Source organism: Pelodiscus sinensis, chromosome 3, assembly GCF_052426305.1.
Source record: "Pelodiscus sinensis isolate ZL-2025 chromosome 3, ASM5242630v1, whole genome shotgun sequence".
Taxonomy (NCBI): domain Eukaryota; kingdom Metazoa; phylum Chordata; order Testudines; family Trionychidae; genus Pelodiscus; species Pelodiscus sinensis.
Window position 1 is genome coordinate 66,775,068 of NC_143054.1, and position 27,837 is coordinate 66,802,904.

Genomic DNA, 27,837 nt, shown 5'->3' on the forward strand with positions numbered 1-27,837 from the left:
TGTTAACAGTACAAATGAGCATTTGTATGAAATTATTGCCAAGCCCACTTTGGGAATCACTTCTCAACTTCTGATCTCCCCAAAAGGAGTTACAGTATAAAGTCTGTGCACGTATCTGCTGGATAGAATGGATAGAAGAGCTAGGCTCTTCTAGCATGACTTCACAAATGATGAGCACCGAGTAAATGAGTCAGATTACCTGGTTCATAAGAGAACATTCTTTGGATCTGCAACTTTTGCATCTGAAAGGTCTCCTAGATTTTTGTGAAGAACTGAAGACCTCTCCACCTAAAGCACAGCAACAAAAAAGCCTCCATAAAAATGAACACCATAGCCTTACTGAATCTAGGAAGTGTGCACTCTAGAAATCCCTTTCAGGATTGCAGTTCATTATGAAGAAATATAGGTAAGCCAGGACATTCTTAAACCTAAATTCCGTCGCCTGATTGATCTGTCTGGGTGCAGAGTAGGGCTGTAAAAGGATAAAAAGTACTAACTGTGTAACCGATTACAATTCAATTGGTTACAAAGTTAAACACTGCTGGCCGGCAGCGCCGCAGGCTGCCATCCCCGAGGGAGTTTAACTGGTAACTGGAACCTATCAGCATCAGCTTATCGGTTTCTGGCTTAACTTTTACATCCCCAGTGCAGAGCTCCATAGATCCATCTTTTGACCTGACTAATAGCCAGAAGACATCTCATTTGCCAATTATACATTGGCCCTGTTGTGATACAGTAGAGTGTCCCATGTATGCCTTCAGAGTTCTTGCAATCAGTTCTTGGCCTTAGAGGCCTATATTCTTCAATTACTCTGGTGACAAAATGCACAAACTGCCAGATCACCAGAGACAGAGCAAGAACACAATTTAGAACTGTTGTGTAGAAGCAAAAATGAGGAAAGGAAGTGGTATATTGCTGTGACTGGCAGCTAACAGCCTGCTGATGCCATAGGTTAGAAGTAAATGTTGCTCCCTGCACTGGTGGCAAACAGAGAGAGTGTGTGTGTGTGAGAGAGAGCGTGCACGAGTGCAGCCAATATATCATGGCATTTTTTAAAACCTGAAAAACACCTGTCAAAGAAAATACTTTTAAAATCTGTTAGTAACCCAACATCCAGAAGAGAAAATTGCTCATGACAGCAATGAAGAAAAATTACTTAAAAAAAAAAAAAAATCCTTCCTCTACCTTACACGTTGCATAGACAGAAATACAGAACATGTCACAAAACATGGAAGCACTTGAATATTCTCATTCCAGACTCCTCAATTTCAGAAGGAAGCAGTGCCATTGTGAAGAAACGTATGGAAGAAGGCAGTGTCAGAAAAACTGCTGGTCTGAAACAGGAGCATAGAACAAGACATAGTGGGTCTTGAAGAGTGGATGTGAGCTGAAAATTAGCCTGCTCATCAGCACACCTCACAGGGAAGTTTTCCGAAGGAAGGTAAGCAGCAACAAAAGTAAGAGGAAAGAAAGAAGGAGAACAGATCAAAGGGGACGAGGGGGGAGAGGGAAGCTGTTCCCAACACCAAAGGCAGATCTCCTGAGACATGTCTAGGCTGGATAGCTGTCCAAAGCAAAAGAGCAAATAGTGAGAAGAGATCAGCTCTTCATTTTCAAAGCAGTGAAACAAGCATTTTTTGTTTTGTTTTTTAAACTGGGAAATGTTTTATGGGTACAGGAAACACACTGAGATTTTTCTCCTGTCAATATATAGCAGATTTAGAGCATTAACTTCCCTTATCAGGAGTGATACTGATATTTCCAACAGCACTTAAGGGAAGTAGATGTTCAAATCTTATTGAATTTCAGTTGGATATGGCACAATGGCATCCTGCTCCATGACTAGGAATCCTATGCACAATACAAATAAATAACCCCACAACAAAACCAAAGTCTAAGGGGAGGGGACATATTACCTCTATTTTATAAATGGGCAAAGGCCTCTTAGAGAGAACAGAACACTTCCTGCACAAAAAAAAGCTTTTATGTCAGAGCTGAGAATAGGACATTGAACAATATACCATGACCAGAACTCCCCTCCCGCCACAAAATCCTGCAGTAGTTTAGGATGAACACAAAGAGGGAAAGAATTAGGGTTGTTAAAATACGCACTTGCCATCCCACGCTACGGTCTCTGATACAGTTATATTACCAAAATATATAATTCCTGCAATATTCTACTATTAAGAAAGTCTGGCATAATAGCAAAGTTACTACTTCGGGTTTTTTTAGGAAGTGCAAGATAAACATAATCTTGTAAAGGTAGTCTATTTAAAACCTTACATAAACAAGTTTGTTCATCTATATATTAATCAACCTAATTTTTCATTATTTACCACTAAAATATAAAATGCTGTAAATTTGACACATTCCCAAATCCTCTTTTTTTTTTTTTTTTTTTTAAATAGCACAAGGGAGCATTTTGGTTGCTCTGGGTAACAAACCAACTCAACTGAATAAGTATAGTCTATTTTCTGGTATAATGAAGATCATGCCATGACTGATTTAAAAATGAAACAAATGCTTTGCTATAGCTAACAGTGTTTAGTACAGTACGCTTACTTACAATTGTGCATATCCCCCTCCCTCCATGGTCCTATTAAATAATCTCTGGAAAGAATTAACCATGAGTAATATTCCAATTCTCCCTGTTCCCCATCCCTGGCAACCCCGGTCATGCTGGCATGAAGACAAAGCAAACTCATATTGCATCAGAGAGCCAACTCATTTTCTATAAACCTTCCAGTTAGTAGTTTACTGCTACTGTAATCCTGTGCTGACAACAGTGCACCCTTCGTTTTGTGCATGTGCGAGATTTTAAGATTTTCTTAATGAATAATGTTTTCAAGTCATTCTCTACACTGGCTCCGCCCTGTACTGTAAACTAGACATTACCTTATACAAGAATGAATCTGCTGCATTCCTCTGTCTAGCTGCCTCACAGCCGATTTCCTACACTCCCCATCAGAATCAACGGCAACACTGTCTCCCACCCCTTTCTCCTCCTCTCTCCCGCCACCCCCTCCTTTTTTTTTTTCTTCACTGCCTCACTGTGTTTTTGTGTAAATGATCTCACATGACTCAACAAATCCATCTGCCTGGAGCAGGCCAAGTTTGGAGCCTTCCCAGGAGGGAGGAGAAGAATTGCTTTGTGGAAAGGACCTGGAGCTTTGCCCTTTCTCTGGATCAAATTACCCGCCTGTCAGGCCTGACGGATTTGGCTAAAAATAAAAGGAAGCAGGCCATGAAAAGCAGATGAATGAGCTCAGCAGTTCCTTAGATAACATAGGCTTGGTGTTGCCCAAAGCTCCCACAACAGAAACTTCAAATGCTGGGCATGTAAGTGCAATGCTGCAATTCAAGCAAACTTGGTTGTTTAAAAAAAGTTGTTGAAAACAAACAGATTAAAGCAGACAGACGGAGAACAAGAAAGCTGACTGATGTAAGCTCCTATCTTATAAAATGCAAAAGATCGTGCATTTGCACTGCAGGGAGAGGAGAGAAAGACATTTTAAAACTAGATATGATGTCAACTTTTCAGTCTATGCCAGCAAATAGCTAAAAGTCGTTTGTGTAAATGTATGCCCAGAGCCCGCAGTGGGTATTAAGCACTTAGCTTGGCAATGTAATGACACACTGTAACAATCTGTAATGTGAAGCAGTCAGCAAAGCCCTGGCTCTGAAAGCTATTTCTCCTAACCATTAACCATATGTTTGGCTCCTCAGCTATCCGACCGGGTGTTCCAGCTTACCATCTGGTTCCTATCCACACAAGCAACTGTAAAGCATAGAGTATTTCCCTCTGGAACTGCATGTTTCTTTCTGTCTCTCTCAGATTCCTCCCAGCAAGCCTTCCTTCTCATTCACCACTTTCAAAGCAAACTTTTCCTCAAATAATGCCACCAAGGCCTTTACTATAATTACTCAGGAATGTACTGCTATACTGTAAACAAGGCCAGAAGTGACATTCCAGTTGTACACAATGATGGCTCACATACGTGTGCGCACACACAAAACTGGAAATTACAACAGCTGATACATCATGTTAAAAATAGAAGCATTCTTCACAGATCCAGGAGTAGTTTTATCACCCTTCACACGTGCTACACTTTCTGGGAACTGTGCTTTTAATTCTCCCCTCTAGTTCCTATCCCTCTACATTCAATCTGGATTACATCCGCTTCATTACTACACAGCAGTACATTTTCAATAATGAATTCAGCAGCAGAAATATGGTAAATATATGCCCTGTCTCCAAAGATAGCTTCGTAGGCCCATCTATTTTTCACAACACAAAGGAACTTTTAAAAAAGTTAAGGAGAGAGGAAAGATTTTTGGAGAAGATGGAAACTTGGTGATTACTAAATAAGCTTCCTTTAAAAATGATAAAAAGGCTTTTATTGTATTTCATTACATTGTTTTAAAAGGCTTGTACCTTACGTCTGTTTTATGATCTTGTGAATTTTAACTAGCATTTACATTCTAAAGCATTTTTATCCTGCTCTGTTTCTAAAGTGGCCTATGGGAGATCAACAATAATTTTTTCCCCAGGTTGTCTGATTTAGGATTAATCATGACATAATATAAAATATTCACTGATGCAAGCAATAGGAAATGCAGCAAATGCCATCCTTGCTTCATTATAAGAAAATTTACACACTGCAGTGAATCAGGTGTAGAGTGTTTATTCTAGTTACCGGTGCTACCAAAAAGGAAGGGGGGGCACTATTCTTACAAGTGTGTATGCATAGGGACTATAAACATACCACACATTCATATTTCTAGGAAATGGATTTCTTTTTAACAGAATGAGCTTTTCTACCAAGATATATGGAACAACTCTATTGCTAGAATAAGCAGTTTTATATTAAAGAAAGGCAATAGCTCTCATATTTCGCAGTGAAGCAGAACAGTTCACACCAACTCTGGTGTTTTCAAATGTCAGTGTTCTGTCATGAATCTAAAAGTGTAAAGCTGTGACTATGCCATCTCCCGCCTCACCCGCCAAGACAGAATGGCCAGACGCTAACAGAAAGGAAATGTATAGGAATTACTAGTTCAGAATGGCTTGATTTAAGCGGTCTTCCTCTGAATATTACATTACTGCTAATAATGATCATCTTCAACTTGCACTGACTTGCTTATTAAAACAGAGGCACAACTTTTCTAAGTGTCCCCTAAAATTAAGAGAATGAAGTGCAGAAGGCCTACTACAGGCCCCAGTCAGCAATGAGATGATCCTCATGAGGAACCCCCGCAACTTCACTGGGGCTGCCTGCAAATATATGTGTTTGCCCACAATGACCCAGTTGCAGGATCAGGGCCACAGTTACGAACTCCACAGTTAGTAATGCAAACTCCTACTGTGGGGATATAGTATCTGCAGTCATTTTAAAACTTATAGGGTGAATGCACGATGTATAAATTTTAGGCTTAAGTATTCCAGCTTGTCTACACGGTGAGATAATACACATGGCGGGGATGGGTTTTCTAAAGCACACTGTGTTGCACATTAATAGGTCTCTGTAGATCCTGCTGCTGTTCATTAGATATTCCATAGTGAACTTAAAGATATGGCTGTGAACTACCAGGGAACATTAAGTGCACTCTATCAGGGTCTATATGGATCAATTACTATGCAACACCCCCACATAGGCATACCACACTATGTAGAAAAACACTAAGGCTGCGTCTAGACTGGCAAGTTTTTCCGCAAAAAGCGCCTGCTTTTGCGGAAAAACTTGCCAGCTGTCTACACTGGCCACTTGAATTTGCGCAAGAACACTGACAATCTAATGTAAGATTGTCAGTGATCTTGCACAAATACTATAATGCTCCCGCTCAGGGATAAGCCCTCCTGCGCAAATGCTTTTGCGCAAGAGGGCCAGTGTAGACAGGTAAAAAATGTTTGGGGCAAAAAAGCCCCGATGGAGAAAACCGCGTCTAGATTGGCATGGACGCTTTTCTGCAAAAAGTGCTTTTGCGCAAAAGCATCTGTGCCAATCTAGACGCTCTTTTCCGCAAATGCTTTTAACAGAAAACTTTTTCCATTAAAAGCAATTGCGGAAAATCATGCCAGTCTAGACGCAGCCTAAGAGAGGATCTAAATTAGTTATTTATGACACAATGTAGCAAATATCCTCCTGGTGTATTTAAATGTTCTTAATCCCATTTTAGGTTTCTTAAAATATTTTAAACACAAAAACCTCAGACTGTTTGCTCACATCATAAGATAAACTAAAACCCCACCCTTCATAAGGCATTCAGGAAAAACAAGGATTCACGGATGATAGTCTTGCCTTTGAGCTGAACCGGAACACTTAAGAAGATTATCAGAAGTTATGAAATGAATAAAGAGGAATGGAAAAAGAATAGCTTCTTGCCTGACCACCAATACTGGTGGTGGTGGTAATGGTGTGTGTGATGTAATGGACATGCAATATAATTGTTATAGATTTTTCAGGCCAGAACAACTCATTGTGCTCATCTAGAGTCTAGACCAGCCTCCTGCATAATACAATCTTCCCCAAATTAATTTTTGCTCCAAGTCCAATAGCTGTGGCCTAACTAGACTTATCTAGATTTAAAAATTCCCAGTGATACAGAACTTATTATGGCCCTTGGTAAGTTGTTCAAATGGTTAATTACCCTCACTGGTTACAGTCTGCAACTAATTTCTAGTTCAAAACCATCTTGTTTAAACGTCCAACCATGTATCTTGTTATTCCATGTCACCTTAATGTGCTATTCAATCCCTGACAATGGGCCACCCTGTTTAAATATTTGACTTGATATAGTTTAATAGGAGTTAAAGGTAATGCCAGGTACTACTTGAATCCACTGAACTGTCTTCCCAGTACTGGTGGTTTGCAATCACATTTTTCCTATTTAAAAAAATGTTTTTCTCCCCATTACATTGGGTAAAAGCCAATATCAACAAAATAGAAAACTGATTAACTATAAAGGATTATTATTTATTATTTGTATTACAGTGATGTTCGGGAGTTCCAGATAAACTGGTGCTCCTGTTCTCTAAGAAAGACATAAGTAACAGCAAGAAAGTCTTTGCCACAAATAGCTCACAAATCAAAAAGACAAGACCTACAATGTAGAAGGAGAACCAAAAGTGACTTGTCCAAGGCCACATTTGTACAAGTGACTTGGACACTGGTTACAGTGATTGGTCCACAGTCAATTGCTTACCATTCTAGAATTTATTAGCTCTACTTTTAGGCATCAAATTCTCCCACTGATAGGCAAAAAACCAACAACATATAATGCACATAAATCATCCTGTCTTGGGTGGGAGAGCCGACTTGTAGAATAAACACCCAACTGAAGGTGTTATATAATCAAATAAAAATTGGGCCAGGCTGCAAGGATCTTAAATTAAAAAGCTATTTTGTGGTTAAAATCCTGAAAATTAGCGATGTAAAATCCCATTTAATTGGCTAACCAGTTTAACTTATTATTTACCAGTTAACCAATTAAAGCGGGGGCGAGTGGGTAGCAGGGGCCTGACATACCCCCACCATCACAGGCAGGGTTCCCAGCCCAGCCAGAGCAGCCCCAGTCTTGCACCCTGCCCAGCAGATGGGGAGATGCTCCAGCCACACCCATAAGCCTCACCTGTTACATGTGAGGATTACCTGCTAAACCTTCACGTCCCTACTGGAAATGCCATTAACCTAGTTATTCTGGGTGCTTTTTAAAAAAAGACACAACACTTCCTTAAGCATGCAATATTACCCAATGATTTATGTGAGCCCATGGATCATGACTCCACCAAGGTCTGAAACACATCACCATATTAACAGTGGAACAGGTAATGCCTCCTAGAGTCAAGGTTGCCCAACATTTCCCATTATGAAGACAACACTTTTAGTTGCTTACAACTTTGACAAAGTTTAACCATTTGGGCTGAAATTTCCGATCCTGGGTATCTGTGTCAAACTGAATTTTGTTGGAAAATGTCAGCCATGTTGGTTCAATTGTTTCTCAAAACAAGGTTAGACCAAAAAAACCATTTTGCCCATGTGAAATTTTAGTGTTTTGTTGTAAAAGTTCAAGTCCCCACATATTTTTGAGCATACACTTTCAATTAGGCAAGGGTTCCCTTTCTATTATGGAAATACCTTTTGCTGTCCTCATGAAAATCAGGGAAGTGGTAGTGCAAATGGAGAGTGGGAGGTATTTGACTGGGTGTGCACCAAGATCACAGGAGGAACTGGGGATGGGGTGAGAAGGACACTGGGACTGGCTGAACAAGAGGAGCTAGGTGAGGAGGGGGAAAAGGGAGGGAAGACAAAGAAAAGAGAAATGTAGGGCTGAAGGGACCTCAAGAAGTTACTAAGTCCAGTCCCCTGCACTGTCAAAGGACCATATAAACCTAGACCATTCCAGACAGGTTAAACTAGTACTAAAAACCTCCATTGATGTTGATTCCAAAACCTTCCTTGGTAACCTATTCCAACTACCCTAAAGGTATGTCTAGACTACATGGCTCTGTTGATGAGGTATAACAGGGTGGTCGGCAAGAGCTTCCCTTGTTGACAGCAGAGCATCCAGATTACCACGCTGTGCCACCAAACAGCTGATCGGCACAGCACGGCAGCCATTTTGATGTAAATGAAGCGGCGATTATTTAAATCGCTGCTTCATTTTCCTATGTCTAGAAACCTAAACTACATGGCTCTGTCGACGGAGCCATGTAGTCTAGACATACCCTTATAGTTGGAAAGTTTTTCCTAATATTTAACCTAAATTTCATTGGCTGTAGATTAATCTCATTATTTATTATCCCACTTTAAGTGGGCATGGAGAACAATTGATCACTGTCCTCTTTATAAATTGCCCTTAACATACTGGGAAAGATATCAGGCCAGCCTGGACCTCCTCAGAGTTTTCTCAAGACACAACATGCCTAGTCACAAAGACTGCAAGTTCTTAGCGAGGCACATATGTTAAAAATAAAAGTAAATTGAACATGTTTTCATCGTCACCAGGAAATTACTGTGCTGCTAAGGTATCCCTGGAATTCAAACTTCTTTGGTAATAGGTGGACATAACTGATCAATAAAAAGCCCTGTCAGAATCCCCATCAAATTAAACTGGTGGGGGAAGGGAGAAGGCTCTGTGCGTTGCCACAGCTCCAGCAACAAGCATCACCTCAATCTTCCTTAATGTTGTCAGCTACAGAAGATGCCTCTCAGCTAAGTCCCTATCTCAAACAAACAAGGAAACTGCATTAAAAAGGTGACCGAGCTGACTTATTAGCAGACTGATGTCACTGCAACCTAAAATTCCTCTGCCTCACATAGATGAGGAGATGCAGCAACAGCATATAAATGAAGCCCCTGAAGCTGGATGAAGAGTTGCTGAACACCACCATAAGAAGGTAATGAACAGCCACCTACTTTACCCTGCCAGATACGACAGACCTGTCAGCAGACACTGATGGGCAATATATTAAAAGGCTGCTGACATATTTAAGCATCATTATAGACACACGTTTGTAGGACACAATGACGCTATTACCGTTTTCATCCCCCACAGCCCCAGAAAACAAAAATGATGGACTCTAGGCAGTCAGAGGAATATGGATGAAGTTGCCTTGACATGAAGTAGACAAAATTTCTCAAATGGGAAACACTATAATTGGCAAAGTCATTAACATCAAACAGTGGCTTCCAAAGAAATGACTTACTACAATTTGAGGGTGGCTGGCACTTTGCCCTCCTCTTTTCCTACAAAAGGCCCAAATCCCCTTCTACTGGCTTTTACCAATGATGTTGACAATTTCTCTGCTGCTTGACAATACTATCTGATTATAAACTGTTGTATGATCCTTGTATGTAAATACTTTGTTAAAAAACCAACTGTATTGTAAATAGTTTCCAGTTACTCAGGAGTTTGCAAGTACATTGTCATATACAAGGTATTTTCTCACAATGCTATACAAAATACTAACTTGTTCAGCTCATCTTCTATTTAAAGATACCAATCGAGAAGATGCAAATAAGTGCTTAAAACCCTGAAGTTATTTGTGAAGAATAGCACTAGATAAGTCTTCAAACATGAGACAAATAGCTTAATCTAGCTAGAATCTGGACTCAAACCCCTCAAGCCTAAACTATTTCAAGTTTTTATACGTCCACTCTGACTGCATTTCCTTCTTTATGTCTCATGATACTAGACTTCAACATTTGATGAAAAAAATGTGTAAAGAATCTTTCTGCCTTGAAAGAGTGAAATGCTATTGTGTACAAAATAAAAGTGCATGTTGTCAACATGAACCCTTTTTACACACATTCAAACTCTGTTTCTCAACTGAACACCACCCACTCTTGAAATCCTGTACCAGCCAGATTAGCAAATGTGCACATGCTTGTACTCTTGCAGAAACAATAGTTTCTTTCAGTCCATACAATCGTCTGAAGAAATAGGCTAAAATGTCATGGGAAAAATTAGGAAATATCTACATAAAATGGTTCACAACAAGAAGGGTGGAAGTGTTCAATATAGCACAGAAGAGGAGAAACTAATAGAGTTGTTGCTAGTCCTTCTGTTTGAAAAGAGACTTCTTTTTGCTGACTGCTCAAAATAGAAAAGTGGTTGATGTTGAATTAGATTGGGGCAGGGAAACTTTTTTGGGTTGGGGGCCGCTGACCCACAGAAAAAAAAAAAATCAGTCAGGGGGGTGCATACACAAGTGAGAAGCAAAAACAAAAAAACAAAACAAACCCTCACTGATCTTGGTCCCAACTGAGAAGGAGAAAGAAACTCCACATAGTCCCCTCACACACTAGAGCCTACAGGGGCCCAGGCTAGTAGATTTTGTGTGCTCCAGCCCTGTAGTAGGGCAGTGGAGGGGCTGGAGTGCTTGCACAGGCTCCCCAATGCTGTGTTTTTTCCATAGCCAATCCTTTATGGCAAAACATTTCTATTTTGCATATTCTGTGTTTTCTTTATATTCACAAACAAAAAATCTAATAAAATGCTGCTGGACTCTCATGCTACCAAGTGAGTTCCAGGGAAAGGGAGTTTTGCAGGATGGGTATAAATACTATCACTACTCACTTCCCTCTCCATCCATTCCTGCCCACACACGCTATTGGGGAAGGTACATCTTAAAGACAGTGTAAAGCTGGCTAAGTGCTCTGAGCTATCTGATGATCCATGCATCTGAGTCCACACTATTCTTAAGCAGCACCTTCTCATTCAACTGAGTATATTGTGACAGGTAAGAAGCTTCAACAAGGTAAGCTAGCAGCAGCAGCAGGAGTGATCTTTCTGACCTCTGTCCCAGAGGGTCCTAAATACCAAGCTGGATGATTTTTATTTAGTATGGGTGTGTGAAAAGACTTTCCCACTGACATTGGGGTTGGGAGTCTCTGCATTATAATACAAAAACATATATTCTAGAACTATAGGCTACAACACAACTACTGTGATGGATCACTTGAAATTGGTCTATTTTGTTTGTTCCCTCAGAAGCATCTGGCACTGGTCACTGCCAGAAGACAGGACACCATTGATCCAAGCCAGCATGGCCTTTCTTATCTCATTAGATCAATAACATTTTTCCAATTATAATTCCAGAAAAAGTTGATACCTCCTTTAGGAATCTAAAATAGGTTTCTTTATCAAAAGTGGCTTTTCTAGGCATGCTGGCCTGGGCTTACACTGATTTTTTTTAAAGGAACATAAAATCCCATTTAATAGTTAACTGGTTAAATGGGGATGGACAGACTGGAGCAGCGCCTGCACTGCAGACAGAGGTTGCTCCAGCCCAGCTGCTTTTGACCCTGTGTTGGCTGCAGGTTCCCAGGCCTCCGCCTGCAGGGATGCTCACCATTAAGAGTGATGCTCCCTAGGTTTTTGTTTGGTTGTTTGTTTTTCCTTTAAAAAGTAGCTCCTCACAAGAAAAATTCTTGTAATGTCCATTCAAATACAAAAGCAAGTTAAGGATAGCAATTGTGGCTCAAACTCTAGTTTTAGCTTCTAATATAAACACCCGTGTGTTCTTAACTCTTACATGCACTTCTCTGGACCTTCTAATTTGTTAAGGTTTTAGGTAGTAATTCATAAAGATCCACTAATGTAGTATTTTTGTAATGCATCAGTAAATCAAAATATGATTTATGTCATGTCAGGCTGCACACAACCATATGGGAATGCCAGAATTTATCAAGCACTGTTACTAATAAGTGAAGCTGTAAAATGAAAAGTAAAGTCAAAATGGATGTTTACGATCCACACCAGTTCCAGACGAGTCCAGGCATCTTCTGGTTGGTTATGTCCTGAAATGTGGATGGTCATATCATCTATAGAAAAATCTAATCACATCTTGAATTCCTTGGAGCTTTTGTGGCAATAGGTACCATAGGTTAATTGTATTACAACAGTAAATGGGACATTGTTAGATGAACAATTTCATGTTTTAAAAGAAACAGTTGTTCCTACACTGTCTTTCTTGATGGGATTAAAGAGATCGCCTCCATGGATTAAATTTTTCATTTTCTTCCCTAACTGTTCTGTAATGATGCAAGGGAATGATTTTTCTTTCTGATGACTCAGTGAAACACTCAACTCCACCAGCAACCCTTCTTTCACCTTTTGTGTCCGACTGAAGGAATCTGAAGCTTCAACTGGCTGTCAGAGTTCCAATGTCCTCACTTATAACTGTCTTCAGGAAAAGATGTTAGATACCAGAAAACTTTAGAGAGTAAACAAAAATGGACAAATATTTAGGAGAGAAACTGAGCAGAAGAGATCTCACTCATTTGTCCTCTGTCCTCATTATCATTCCACCATTATAATAGGAAACAGAATACATCACAGCAAGAAGCACTTTGGGCTTCCCACTGCTTCCAGTTGTCCCCGATCTCTTCTGTAGGGACCTTGCATCAATTTAATGTTTAGTTCAGGATCTTAAAGATCTTCTCACTTGCAGACTAGTCTGAATCCCCCCAGAAGGGGAATGGAAGCTCAATCAAGACTTAGACCTTGTTCTCAACTCTGCAGCACTGACCTCAAAAAAAAAATAACTGCTAGAAGGGACATATGAAACTCCTTAAGTCAAGTGCCGAAAATATTCCTCATTAGTCTTGAGGTTAACAAACTGAAGCATAAAATCCAAGTAAGTCACTGTTTTAAAATATAGGAAACCACCTCCCCCCCCACCTTTTTTTTTTTTTTAAAGAGAATGGATTCCCAATTACCAGAGGCTGTCTCAAGGATGCATAACTTGAACTATGGATGTTAAATTTCAAATAATTAACTAATCGAATAGTTGATGGGATTTCCATAGACTATTCAATTAATGGATAAGGTCTAATGCACAGCGGGCTCCTGTGCATTTCAAAGTAGAAGCATTGCATGGACCTTGGAGTCAGCAGGGGACTCCCCACTGGCCCTGGGCTCCAGGCAGCATTCCAACTTTGAAATGTACAAGAGTCTCTGCTGGGGCTCTTGTACATTTCAAAGCAGACGCTGGGCATGGAGCCTGGGAGGACTCCCACTTGCCCCAGGCTCCATGTGGCGCTTCTGCTTTGAAATGTACTAGAGCTCCAGTGGGGACTCTTGTGCATTTCAAATTTGAAACTGGTGCTGCTGTGCCCCTGCCCCCTTCCACGGAGCTGGAGCTGGGGGGAGGAGGGAAAACAGCTTTTAATCCGGCTCCCCCCAGCATGCCCTCTTCTCTCCCACTCATGCTGCCTCTTTGTGATAGAGGCGGCAAAGGGAGGGGGGGGAGTGACTAGTGTGTCAACTATCCTATATGCTTTTGCTTATCAGATAGCTGACTAGTCCATCAGTCGCTTACATCTCTAACTTGAACATGACAGCAAACAGCAGTTCCTGATGGACAGATTATTTTCCATAGGAAAAGCGCAAACCATGATTTTCTCCTGGACAGGCCTTTTCAATGACTAATATTTCAGCATAATCCACATGCTAAATCCCCATTTTCTAGTCAGTCATGCAAATAAGCCAAGTTGCCAGAGAGAAACATAAAATACCAGATCAATGAGCATCCTCTCTTTTAGAAATACAAAAAGTAACTCCTCTAATTCCTTACTTGCTAGAAAGTCTGTTACACACAAAAATTATGTTAAAATGTGAAGTTATGCTTAACATTAACCTAGGGAATTTTTACAACAGAATATACAGTTTTAAAGGGATTCTACAGTTTTAATGAATTCCTAGAACCCTGAGACAGAAATTACAGGAAAATCAGTGTTGGCTAGACATTTCAATATTTGTTACCATAGAAACAAGACAGTAGATTTAGGTTTTTGGAGTTATCCATTTCTATACAATATTAAACTTCTTACAGCCTCTGCATATGTGTATTATAGCTAGAACACTTGTCAATCCTGATAAAGACTACAATGCCTTAAGTGCTCAATGAAACGGGATTTGAATGTTTTGAGTCTATTGAACAAAAAATCTATTTTAAAAGATCACTTTTTAAAATTTAATACTTCCAATATTCAAAAATGACACTTTATTGAATAGAGGGGATAAGGGAGATTTGTGATTAAGATACCTACAACATCTCTACAACAAAGAAATATAACAAAGGTAAAACAACTTTATCATTACAATTGCATCTTTATCTATGCAACTTAATGTTACCAACAAACAGTTCTGATCATTTTATTAATTAAAAGTCTCTTATTTTTAAATTTCTTTTGAAAGAAGGCTTATTTTCAGGAAGTTGTTTGTAAGCTATAGGAAAGGAATAGGCTAAATGTAGAATTTAAGCAGGGTGAGGTAATGTCTTGACTTTTCACTCACTTTCCTTTAATATTTCATGCAGGCATTTGAGATACAGATGTGTTGTACTTTCAGCCTTCAAACAACAGAACCCACAAAAGCTTTTGTAAATTTGCAGTGGTAATCAACATGAAGAAGCTCAGCAACTCAAACTAAGAGGCAATATATTTATTCCACTGCAGTCCTAAATAATCAAGATATAAAAAGTGAAGCTTGTTCACACTACTCGGAAGATGATGTATGATGGCACCTTGAGCTGCCAATGCACAAGAGAGTCCTGGGCTGAGTTTACATTTAAATATTAGGTCAAGAAAGGAGCATCAGCAGTGGTGAAAAAACCAAACAAAAACAAAAACCCACACCTCTTACCGACATAGCTAGGCCAACTTAGTCTGCAGTACTGATGCATGTATGTCAATGAGAGAATGCTTCCATGCACCTGCCTGCGATGACTGGGGGAATGTGGTCCTTCACTAACAGAAACCCCCCACCTCTATCAGCATAGGCTGCACCTGTACTACAGGGTTATGCTGGCACAGCTTCCGTACTGTTGATATAACCTTTGATTGGCAGTAGGGACTTTGATCCAGCTGTGAATATTTGTACTAGCATTGGCCTGACCCACCTGAATTTCACATCTCCTAAAACTGGATGTCTGTAATAGTGGTGGGCAATCTGCAGCCTCTGGACCACATGTGGTCCATTAAGGTCATCTGATTGTGGGTCATGAGACATTTTGCTGACATTGACCATCTGCAAGCACTGTTCCCTACAGCTCCTAATGGTCATAGTTCTCTGTTCCCGGCCAGCCAGAGCTGTGGGAAGCAGCAGCCAGCAAGTCCCTAGTAGGGATGTCAATGGTTAATGGTTTAGCATCATCCTATGAGGTGATGCTTACTGATTCCCAGTTAACCGGTGGCCTGGAGCTGTCCCCCTGCCTGAAGTAGGCAAGGGGCTGCTACAGCCCAGATGAACCCACCACTCCACAGGCAGGGGGCCTGCTCCTGCCCAGATGGCCCAGAGCAGCCCTCTGTCTGCCCCAGTTAACAGGATTGTATTTCCCTAGTCCCTATGGCCACTTCGCCTGCGTGTGCTGCATCCAGAGCTCCCAATAGCCAGGAACAGAGAACCACAACCATTGTTGGTCCAGCCTGCAGATAATCAATGTTGGCAAAATGTCTTACAGCTCACCACTAGATTACCTGCTGGGCCACCCACCACTGCTATAATGGCATTGATCCTGATATCTTAGCCACAACTGATTTGGTGTTGCAACTCTCACTTGCAAGTGGGGTACAAAAAAAAAAAAAGAAAAGAAAAGAAAAAAAAAGTACTACTGGAGGCTCCAAATAATGAAGCTTCCACTGGAGGAACAAAAGGAAAGCTTGAGTATAAAAGCCTTAAATTCAATGCTGATGCAACACACACATTTGTTTCCCCTCAAGTTACCAGTGTGATGAGAACTAAAACAGTTGACCACAAAAGCAAAGAAAAAAACCTGTAACACCCTCAGCTTCTGAAACAGTGCATTTTTATATCTCAAGTACAGGTATAAGTTAGGCAGTAGAACTAACATTTTCTTTCTAACCTCCTAAGGTACAGACTTCAAAAAGCAAATAAATCTAGTATCTTGCAAACTCAACTACTATCTTAATGAAACTATTTAAGCCCTTTTAAAATAAAAAAGGTATTCTTAAAGGGGCTCCAAGACAATATTACAACAAATGGAAAATACTGAATACTTACTTTAAAGAGGAAAATGGTAAGGCAATCTAAATTTTAAATTGAAAAAAGAAATTTTATATGTCATTTCCTGTGTAATACATTGATTTGAAAAAACCTTGCATTTTTCTTTTCTTTGGTGTCATTAAACAGTGGAATCTTTTTTAGAATATCTGAGATATTTATTTCTGCCTACTTATGCTATTAGCAACTTTGTTATACATAACTCTAAGTACAAGAACAGCAACAGAAAGTGAGTTTTTCCACTTAAAAGAAATAGAAAGATTGAGAATAATCAGGTCCTGTAACGCTTATAAAGATAAGGGTAGAAACAAATTCCAATGCAGAAGAAGAAGGCACAATTTTATTTTCACTAACTATTCAAGAAAATTAATTAGTTGGCTTTTTATATTAATTGAGTAGTATTTGTGTGATATATAATGGCGTTGTGTGTTGTAAAGATGTTATCAATAGAAGTTTGAGACAGGCACCATTATTCATAAGCAGCAAAGACACTTAGGACCTATAAGAACACCAAAGCAACTTCAGAGTAACGGATATGTGGGCAGACACAACACGTTCATAAGTACATAATGTAATGCACTGCAGGGGTGTCGGAACAATTTTTATAGTGAGGGTGCTGAGAGCCATTGAACCAAACTGTAAATCCTGGATATAATGGAAACCACTTCAAGCCAGGGAATGCTGAACCCCCCACCTCCAAAGCACCATCTATGTTGCACTGGTATTTAGTATGTACCTAAAAAAGCATTAAAAATTTGACAAAACACATATGTAGTTATTAGGATAGCAATTAATAGTTTAGGGCAGGATAGAGGCCCCATGACTGGTCACTAGCAGTTTCCCATGGATACCTAATAAAATGTATAAAGCTGCCAAATGCTGCCAGGGTAATGTTTAATCACTCACCCAATGAATACATAACTAGTGTATCCAGGTGGGGTGGTGAGTTGAGATTACTGACTACATAAGTGCCTGACACCATACACTTTACTATAACATCTTATTTATATTCTATCTTCTCCCCACCATGCAAACAGGCCTTTTCATCTCATCCACCTGCTGTGATTTGTCTTCTATATTCTTTGGGCCATGCACTGTTTGTAGAGTGCTTAGCACAATAGGACCTTAACTATGTCTCAAGGTGCTCTGTCTCAATTTGCATCCTGATTATTTATTAATATCATTATCCACTTACAAAGTGCCAAACAAAGCCTAATCTATTTTAAATATGACATTGTCTTTTTTGCACCATACTGCAGACTTTAAAAGAAAAAAAAACCTAATTGTGCTTTGCTTTATTTTTATTCTTACAAATGGGAAAAAAGGCCACTGCCATTCAATTAAATTGCTAAATATTGTGCCAAAGAATCTCTGATTCTGCGTTGAAAAATTAGAAAGGCATACATAGAACAGCTTTTAAACCACTTAATAAATATGTTTCTTTAAAGCATACAAAAATAATTAGCGGTGCAGAAAATGATGAAGCAATTGTGTTCCTCCTGTTTCACAACAGAAGAAGCAAAATTCAATGATGCTGGAATGTGGCAAATTTAAAAATATGCATAAAAGGAGATTTTTTTTCACACCTCATGCAACTATCTTGTGACAATGAATTCCACAGAATCCTTGAGGCCAAGAACTTAGCAAGATTCAAAGAGGGAATGCACATTTATATGAACAAAATTATAATAGTTAAATGATAAATAATTTGGGAAAAAAAAAGATATAAAATGTCATGTTTCCGTCTTAAAACCCGCCTTTATCTTCATGAGTAGGCAGATGTGGAATTTTCTGCCCACTGTGGGGGTTCCTCTGAAGCATCTGTTGGAACACAATCTCCTCATCTATATTCTCTGTACTGTTAATTATTTCTGTATGCTTTAAAGAAATAGATTTTTATTAAGTGGTTTGAAAGCTGTTCTGCATATGCATTTCTAATTCTTTGACACAGCACAGAATATCAGACAGTATGGCAATTACTATATACACCTTTTCTATTGTTACTGGAAGATTATTATATGAAAGAGTAGATGAACAGGCATGAGTCAAGGGAGGAGAAATGAAAATTTATTAATTCGTAAGAAAGTTAATGAATTGTGGGGAAGAAAATTAATTAATGGTGGGAAACTTACAAGAGAATAAATGGAGATTGAACAGAGAGGTGAAGTTATTAGATACGTGCAAAAAATAACTGTACAAGGCATGGAACAGATATGTAAGAAGGGATAAGAGTCCCACACACAAAAGACCATGATTTTATCATCTCAATAGATTGTTCAGTTAGAAACTGGCAATTGAAATCAGCTGACTTACAAAATGAACAGCCGGTAATGTTTAAATTACAATGTAAAAAAATCCAGTCCTCAGTTTCCCTGTGATGTTTCCATATTTTAGAAGGCTCAAATTGAAAAAGTATAAATGTATTGGCCTGGTAGCACTTATAGAGCTAAAAATCCATACATTCATTAGCTGAATTTCTAAAGACATAACGATCAAAGTATTGATTTATTCAAGTGGTTTTTTTTAAAAGAGGGATAACATGGTGAGGCAGGTGCAAGACTTGCACATTCGGATGCCTTTATTCTTTTCAAAGTGCTAAATCTCAGCAGTGATCTGTCCTTTTGGTCCAGTTATTCTTTGATTCTTTGCCCTATGTTCATTAACACAGGCAAACTGCCTTCTACTGACAACATCTGACCAACCTTTTTTTTAAAAAAAAAAAAACCCCAAAGTCTCAAATTACAAGACATCTTCTAAAACACTAATCCATGTTCCCTTCAGTGCCTTCAATCCATTTGCTTTGGCAAGAAATGATAATGTAGCAATAAAAGATTGGAATCCAGTACTCTAGAAGCACTTCACATTACTGCATATTCACATTAACAGCTGCTTGATTTTTCTTAGTCGATGTTATATTTAATCATTTATAAAAATGTGTTTCAGTTTTAGAAAAAAAAAAATCAACTGACTATATCCTCTTCGGGTTATGCTCTTGACTGAGGTTTGTCTGACTTACTGAGAAACAAGCACCTGGATCAATTCATGGGCATCCAATGAAGCTGTTAATTTCCCCTCAGCACATCAACTTACAAAAAAGGCATTAGCAAATCTCAGCATGCGATCATTCTCAGAATCAGCTTAACAAAAGTTTTAATAGCAAAATCATAGTGTACAAAATATTCCCCAGTTAACATGAGATATTAATAAAGGGTAAAAAAGCATTATTTTTGCGATAGTACTTAGAGACTCCCTCTTTTGTTAGGCACTGTACAAACATGAACTAGACACACACTCCCTGCACCCAGAGCTTACAATTTAAGAAAAATAAGTTAAAAGTAAAGTACCAGGACACTGAGAAACACTTTTCTAAATATCAGTTAACTTATTTTTATGAAAATATTTTGCTAATTTGACAGGTTTTAAATCCTCTCACATTAGTCTTTTGGTTTAGAGGCTCATTCTAATTAAAATTGGAATGATTCCTTCCTTTAGCATAATCTTGCTCCACAATCTGAAATTATACAAATACACAACAGGAAATGCATGGATACAACAGGGATGTTAAATAGCGGTTAGGAAGCTAAATCAAGTAGTTGATGGAATTTCAATTGACTACTCAATTAGATGATAACTGTGTTAACTACGGCTCTTACCACATTTAAAGAGCAGAGCCGCAGCAGTCTACCTGGCACAAACCGGGACAGCGTCTCTGCCATCCCTGTCCCCAGGAGAGACAGTGCAGCAAGAGGCAGCAAGGGTGGGAGAGGAGAGACTAGTGGAGTAGTGGGAGAGGAGAGACTAGTGGAGTAGTGACTGGACTACCTAATAAGTCTAGGCTTATTGGGTAGTCAACTAGTCGCTTACATCCCTAGGAAATAGGCTAAGTAATTTCACAGTGATAACTTCTATTCTGACATCACTTTGTCATAAAAAAGTAACTACTCCGGATCATTCAATAGAGGTACTTCTTACCTTTTGTTTCAGTCCATCACTAAGTGTGCCAATGAACACACCAGAGCAGTGGCTCTCATCCTTTCCAGACTACTGCACCACTTTCAGGAATCGTATTTGTCTTGTGAACCTTCAAGATGAATCTCTTTTAAAAACTACTTGCTTACAAAATCAGACAAAAATACAAGCATCATAGTCACTATTACTGAAAAATTGCTTACTTTCTTATTTTTGCCATATGACTATAATATACATTGATTTGGATATAAATATTGTACTTGCATTTCAGAGTATATTATATTGTATGAACAAGTCATTGTCTTCATGATATTTTAGTCTGCACTGACTTTGCTAGTGCTTTTTATGTAGCCTGTTGTAAAACTAGGCAAATGTCTAGATGTGCAACTCCACATACATCTTGGAAGAAGAGCTCGGCAAACCTGTGGTTGAGAACCACTATGTAGAGTAAGTTTCTGAAAGGATACTGATAGAGCGATAGTCATTCCTCTAGAATGACATTATGAGGAACACAGGCACCCTTGGCACTCCATTGCATATGGTCTACACCAGTGGTTACAAAACAGTAGATCGGGATCTACCAGTAGATCTTGGAGCCTGTGGCAGGTAATCCCGACTGGTTTGGCCAGGAAACTATCCAGCGCTGGCATTTCAGCAGCCCCTCCACCCGCTGCCATGCTGCCCCTGCCCTCTGCCTTGGAGCTGTCCCCCTGGGAGCCTCCTGCTTGCTGTGTAGGGTGTGGGAGGGAGAAGTGGGGGGTGCTAATATCAGGGTGTCCCTCCCCCCACTACAGTACCCTGTCTCCACACAGGGAAAAGGGGATGGGGGGGGTGTTTGGCAATGCAAATCTCTGTCACTCACACACTGTGTGTGTCTGTCATTCTCAAAAACACCACTTGTCCTTCACTCATCTCCTGATCCAACACATACGTTGGTTGTTACTTCTTTTACTGCTTGCAAAGTGTGCTATTTTTGGTTTTTGACTGGTCTGTGCATTTCATAATTTTCATTTCTCTCCTGCTTAAATTTAATTTTGAGTATTGAGTTCTAAAATGCCTAACCTGTCGTGGCTAGAGTAATTATCCCTATGGTTATTGCTGCTCCTGGAAGTGGCTGACATGTCCTGGCAGCTCCTAAGAAAAGCAGACCAGGTCTCCACATGCTGTTCTTGCCTGAGGACACCACTCCCATTGATCAATAACAGAGAATCATAATCAGTAGAAGCTTTGGGGCAGTGCCTGTCAATGAGGGGCAGCACATGGTGCCATGGAGCCATTGCTATACATGCCAGCTGCTATCAGGAGTGGTACAAGGCCAGGGCAGGAGACAGCCTGCCTTATCTTCACTGCTCCACCACCCAGAAGTCATCTCAGTTAAGTGGTGCCCAGCCAGGGCCTACTTCCCGAATCCCTGTCCCAGCCCTGAACTCCCTCCTGCCCCAGACATGAGTTCCCCTGCACCCAAACTCCTTCCTAGACCTTGCACCCTGAACCCCCTCCTAGACTCCAATTACCCACCCTGGGCTAAGCCCGGAGCCCCTCCCACACGCCAGATTTCTTTGCCCAAGACCAGAGCCTGCACCACAACCCTCTACTCCAGCCTGGTGAAAGTGAATGAGATTCAGGGAGGAAGGCCTCAGAGAAAGGGCGAGAAAGAAGGTGGGCAAGAATATTTGGGTCTGAGGTAGATCTTACATTGCACTTAAATTGAAAAAGTGATCTTGTGGTTAAAGAGGCTTTAGACCACTGGTCTACACAAACTCTTCCTCTACTATTTAAGCTTCACGTAAATCCCACGTTGAGGGACTAAATGATTTAACCACACTTGTGTGGATTCTTTGCAAGACGGTGAATTTTACCTATTAACCTTACAAAGCACAACCTTTCACTCAATATATTTAGGTATTATTATTAATCTCTACAAATTCTAATGTTAAGTGAGATCAATGGTGCAAATATCCTATTCACTGCAATGGAACTTTGTCTTAAAACAATGGGACTTCTGACAAAACTGCTAAAAATAGGCAAAAATAACGTACAAAGCTCTGACTGCATAAGCAGCACTTAAAACCACAGAATTCTTATTTACAAAGTGCCTTTGCACTGTGTAATTTTGCATGCTATAGTGCAGTGCATTTTCATTTTGTGAGCATTACTACATACCAACTCCATTACAATAAATTGTTCATGCTTCTACATTTGATTCAATGCAAGTTTTTTACTTTAAGGGGGAAAAAGTTATAAGAACAGATCTTTGTATAGTAAGATTTACCTATACAACAAAAAGTTTTAAAATGGAACTAAATCAAAACTGGTATGGTAGATTGAAGAAAAGGGCATCTGGAATGGAAATCAAGTTGAATAAGCAAAATGACGAAACCACGGAAAACCAGAATATGCAATTAGCATACCATATCAGGACTTCTTCAGTGTTGATGTTTTTGTGTTCTAATGCATCATGCACAGTAATACAGGGTAAGAAAACTAAATACTTTGCATCATCCACAATAAGTTTGTGTCTTGGATTTTGCATATTCATATTATTTCCCACCTCATAACTAAAGAGAAAAGTACACCATTTTTAAAAAATAATTGCTTGTGCTACCAAAAAACAAAACATCTTACAAAAAGAGAGCAAAAATCAGAAAAGTGTCTATGAATTACCTAAGACATCAGAGTAGCAAATCAGGTATGAACCTTAAATTCAACTTAGACTGGCAGGGACCAAAAGTTGCTACTATCTGATAGATATTTGATTATTTGTATTAACTCTGAAGGTCTATCTCCTCCCCAGTAAGGAAATAGCCATCATAAAACACTATTACTACTTGCCTTACTGGCAGTCTCAGAAAAAATACCAAAGACAATGTCTGAAGAAAGGAATATTCAGTGCATGAGAATGAAGGCAGGTGCCAGAGGAGGGAAGAGGAAAAAAAGAATGAAGAGTGGAGGGGGCTTCAAAAAGGGAAGTGAAGTGTACATCTACACTGCCATGGAAAAAAAAAAAAAAAAAAAACCCAAACGCAACACCAAGTCTCAGAGCCTGGGCCAGATGACATAGCCTTGCAGGACTCGGCCTTCAGAAATAAAACTGCAGTAGATGTTTGGGCTCAGCTGAAATCTAGGCTCTGAAACCCCAAGAAATTTGAGTCCACGTTCCAGCCCAAGCTTGAACAGTTACTTTATCATTTTTAGCCCTGCAGCCCCAAGAGCTCCTGGCCTGGGTCAACTAGGGCTGTGCTGTGGGTCATTTATTGTATGCCTACTTTGCAATAAAAGACAGCAAAAGCTATGCAGAGGCACCTAGTGATCACACTATGGAACCGGATTCTCAAAGGTAAAGATAAGGAGAAAGCTCACTTCATCACTATGAATTCGTCTACACTACATGGCTATTTTTGGATATCGTAGGTATCCCGAAATAGCTCCCCTGCATCTACACAAGCCGCCCGCTATTTCAAAATATTTTTCAAAAGGGCGTACCATCCTGGTAAACCTCGTTGCACAAGGATTAAGGGATGGCTTCAAATAGCACGTTATTTTGAAATTCTGTGCTGTGTAGACGTGCCAAATTTCAAAATAAGCTATTTTGAAATAGATTCGAGAGAAGATATTCAAGTTGCATAACACAAACTGCATATCTTATTTCGAGTTTAGGGTGCTGTGTAGACACACCCTAAGGGACAAATTCTAATACCTTTACACTCAGTAGTAATTATACCACATCAGACAAGTTAAATATAGTATAAAGTACTTTCCATACTTGAATAAGGATATAAAATCTAGCCCTCAATAAATATATCCTTTATTTTTGTACTGAAATGTTGGGAAGTGCATAACCCAGCAGTCTAGTCCTCCCCAATAATCTGGGGAAGCTCTTGACTTTTTTATTCCCTTGATTTTTCCCTTACCATAACAAAAGTTTGCCAACCATGCTCCAGAAGACCCTAAGAAGTTCTGCCATATCGAACATATTTGTGTTTCCTGACTGCATACAAAAACTATTCAACCTTGTAGGAGATGATAGAAGAGCATTTTCTTTTGCATTTTCATATTAAAGTTTCAGGAGAAAGAAAACAATTTACACACACCAAGTATATTATGTATAAGCAAACTACTGGCAGAGGCTTTGATGTGTTTCAACACTCCTACTGGGGTTGGTAGAATCAGACTGAGCTAAGAAGAGTTGATGAGTTTGAGATACTTTTGTTCTCATGTTTGATGTTCATTCACACTTTGAAAGTAAAAATGTTGGAATGTGCTCATTATTCCTGCACAGTAAACGTGTGCTTCTATCAGAGGCCTAAACTAGTTGTCAGCAGTGTAATGCAGATTGTACACAATGTGGAATGCTTTATTATTTCTATGTGTTTCACCCACAAAAGTGTGAATTTGTAAAAGTCTCATACAATAATTATTATAAAAATTGGTGATTTAGTTTGGTCTCAAGAAGTTATGCATGTTCTCCCTAAACTTACAGAACTGACTTTTAATCTTACTGCTTCCCATCTTACTCTGGAGCAGTCTCATTAAAAAAGAAAGAATGTTAAGGAAGAAAAATCCATGAATCTGATTTAATATGAAGAATCAGTTTCTTTTAAAAGCAAGAAAATGAGAATAATAACAAAAGACTGAATTTATACTTTTGTGGCATCTATTTGTAAATTCTTTGTATGAATAACAGAAGCACCTCAATTTACCTGCTTACTATTATCCAGCCTGATTGCATCCAGTTAAATCAAAGGCATCTCTTATGGAGCAGGAAATCAGGAAATTAAAACAATGACAATTACAGGGTACTGCCACAGAATGCTAAGGAGGAAGCTATCTATTGGGAAATGCCCACCTACCAGACTCCAACCTGGTTAACAGGATATCTTTCCCCTGCAGGCTCAAATGGACCATAAACTGTTTGAAACCCTGGCTTAGAGTAGGGTGGGGATAAAACTGGCAGAAGCAGCATGATTGAGAGGAATCTGTGAGAGACACTGGGAATGCTGATAGGCTGTCTGTCTCTGACAAAAGAGATGCAGGTAATTGGGCTCTTTGGTACTTACCAAAACTGAAAGGAAAGATTAAGGTTTGAGAGAGAGAAAATATAGTATCACTGTGTGTAAAATAGAGATAATCACACTAACCTCCTTTGCAAAGTTCTTTAAGTGCTACATATAAAAGGCATTATAAAATGGCTACATATTATTATAAACGTACACAACTTTTTTTTTTTCATTTTATCTCAATATTATGTACCTTTGGACAAATAAATGAACTTCATTTTGCAAAAACTGTTTTTTAATCATTTTAATCAGCTGGTGGCCCTAGACCACACACAGATGGGCCTGTTGTGCTATCATGTACGGTAAACTGGGGGATTGAATATAAGGGATCCAACTGAACACCAGTCGAACTGCAAGACCTTCACCAAGAAAAGGATGAAGGGAGTGAAACCTGCCCCGAAGATGCAAAAGGATCTAAACCACAGCTTGCCCTGTCACGGTGACACATACCTATAATCAATCACATTCATCTGTATTAAGTGTTTAAGAAATACACTGAGGACAAACAGGCTTTTAGCTCTGTTTGGATGATACTATTACTGCTCCAATTGTATTTAAACATAAATTGAAAGCATTTTATTAAAAGGAGAGATGGTCTAGCCTGGCTTTAACTTTTGCTTCTCTTTATCCTTGGCTAAAATTGCATTCCCTCCTGCCCCACTGACAATTTTCTTGCTGGGTAATTTGTAGGTCTGCCTCCAAAACTACTGCAATGACTGTTTCCTCCTCACATACACTTTCACAATGGTAGAAGCACATCACTCCTCATAAACCCACCTGATTTCACACTTTTCATTTCTAAAGCTATCTGCAAACAGTACTAGTTTCAGGGGAGGATTAATTAATCTCCATCTTGTCAATGAGAAAAGGAAAGGAAAGGAAAGGAAAGGAAAGGAAAGGAAAGGAAAGGAAAGGAAAGGAAAGGAAAGGACTTCCAAAGGCCACAGAAGGAATGCATGATAGAACCGGGACTAGAATGCAGGTTGGGTTGTCAGATGGTTTCAACAAAAACACTGGATACACTTGACATTACATCACAATCTACATTACATCTTATTTAGAAAATACCAGACATTTATATTTTCTCAATTTGTTTCCCGAACAGAAAGCTCAAATACTGGACTGTCTGGTTCAAAACCGGACACCTGGCAACCCTAAATGCAGGACTTCTTCCCCAATATTGTTAGACTTCTGTTTCTCCAGCTGTGTGATTTTGTATCAATAGGTTCTGAGGATCTAGTATTATAATTTTATTAATCCCTTCTCACTGTCACCTTAGTAATACAGATAAATAAACCATTAACAAGCCATACAAACCCACATTTAGGATTAATTTAGTACTGATCTATGCAATGCAAAAAACTTACTACAGGCAGTTTTCCACTAGGGATGTGAATGGTTAATCAGTAAACCTCACCCTTAACGGGTAAGACTTACCAGTAACAGTTAACTGGTGGAGGCTGGAGCAGCCCCTTCACCTGCTGCAGGCAGGGAGCTGCACCAGTCCCACAGGAACCACTGCAGCCAGGAAGAGGGGGCATTCCAGCTCTGTTGGAGCATCCTCCTTTGTTAAATTAGTCGACCAGTTAGACAAAATTTAAACAGTTAACTAACTTAATGGAATTTTACATCCCTCTTTCCCACGTTAGACCCTGCATCTTATTAGTATTTCCCTCTCTGAGCTCATGGGGATGGGCAGGAGAATTCTCTTCAAGTTCATTTTGATGAGTTGTAGAACTTGAGGGTAGGGGAAGGAATTCCTCATGACCATGTCTACTCTAGGGATGCTGCAGCTGTGATGTTGTAGCACTTGCAGTGCAAACACCTCCAAAATCCACAGATGGGGATTTTTCATTGAATGTAGTTAATCCACCTGCCTGAGCAGCTAGGTTAACTGAAGAATAGTTCTCTCGATTAATCCACTTCTACACTAGGGGTACGGTTGATTGAAGTACAGCACTCAAATGTGTGAATTTTTTTACAACCTTGTGAAATATACTAACTAAATTTTAAGGGCAGACCAGGCTTACGTCTTAATTTTGTTACTGTCGTCTTGTTTAGGTCAGAAAAGATAGATGGATGAATGTTGCATGACAGATTAAACAAACATGTAAAGGGGGAGATAAATATTTAGCATTCATGTTTTACCACAAGAACTCGGGCCTCCTGTGAAATCATGGCTCCATTGCCCAGGGTGCTTACAAAAGGCATAGTAAAAGATGGTTCTCACCTCAAAGAACTCACAACCTCAGGCCATGTCTAGCATTTACGTTGCAAAAACTTT

General features: G+C 39.4%; 1 protein-coding gene and 1 long non-coding RNA gene across 7 annotated transcripts in view; one reads left to right on the forward strand and one right to left on the reverse strand.

Moving 5' to 3' along the window:
• BACH2 (BACH transcriptional regulator 2) overlaps positions 1-27,837 on the reverse strand; it is a 257,457-nt gene that overhangs the window by 193,078 nt on the left and 36,542 nt on the right. The window contains exon 1 of one of the 6 annotated variants that reach the window (XM_006133290.5): positions 2,896-3,001. The exons of the other annotated variants lie outside the window; for them this stretch is intronic. The gene's annotated coding sequence lies outside the window, so the exon portion shown is untranslated. Of the gene's footprint in view, positions 1-2,895; positions 3,002-27,837 lie in introns of those variants that run through there. 6 annotated transcript variants of the gene reach the window in all.
• Positions 1,310-9,693, forward strand: LOC112547486 (uncharacterized). The gene is made up of 3 exons (XR_003091221.3): positions 1,310-1,441; positions 9,321-9,397; positions 9,556-9,693. It is a non-coding gene; the product is annotated as an uncharacterized LOC112547486 (long non-coding RNA).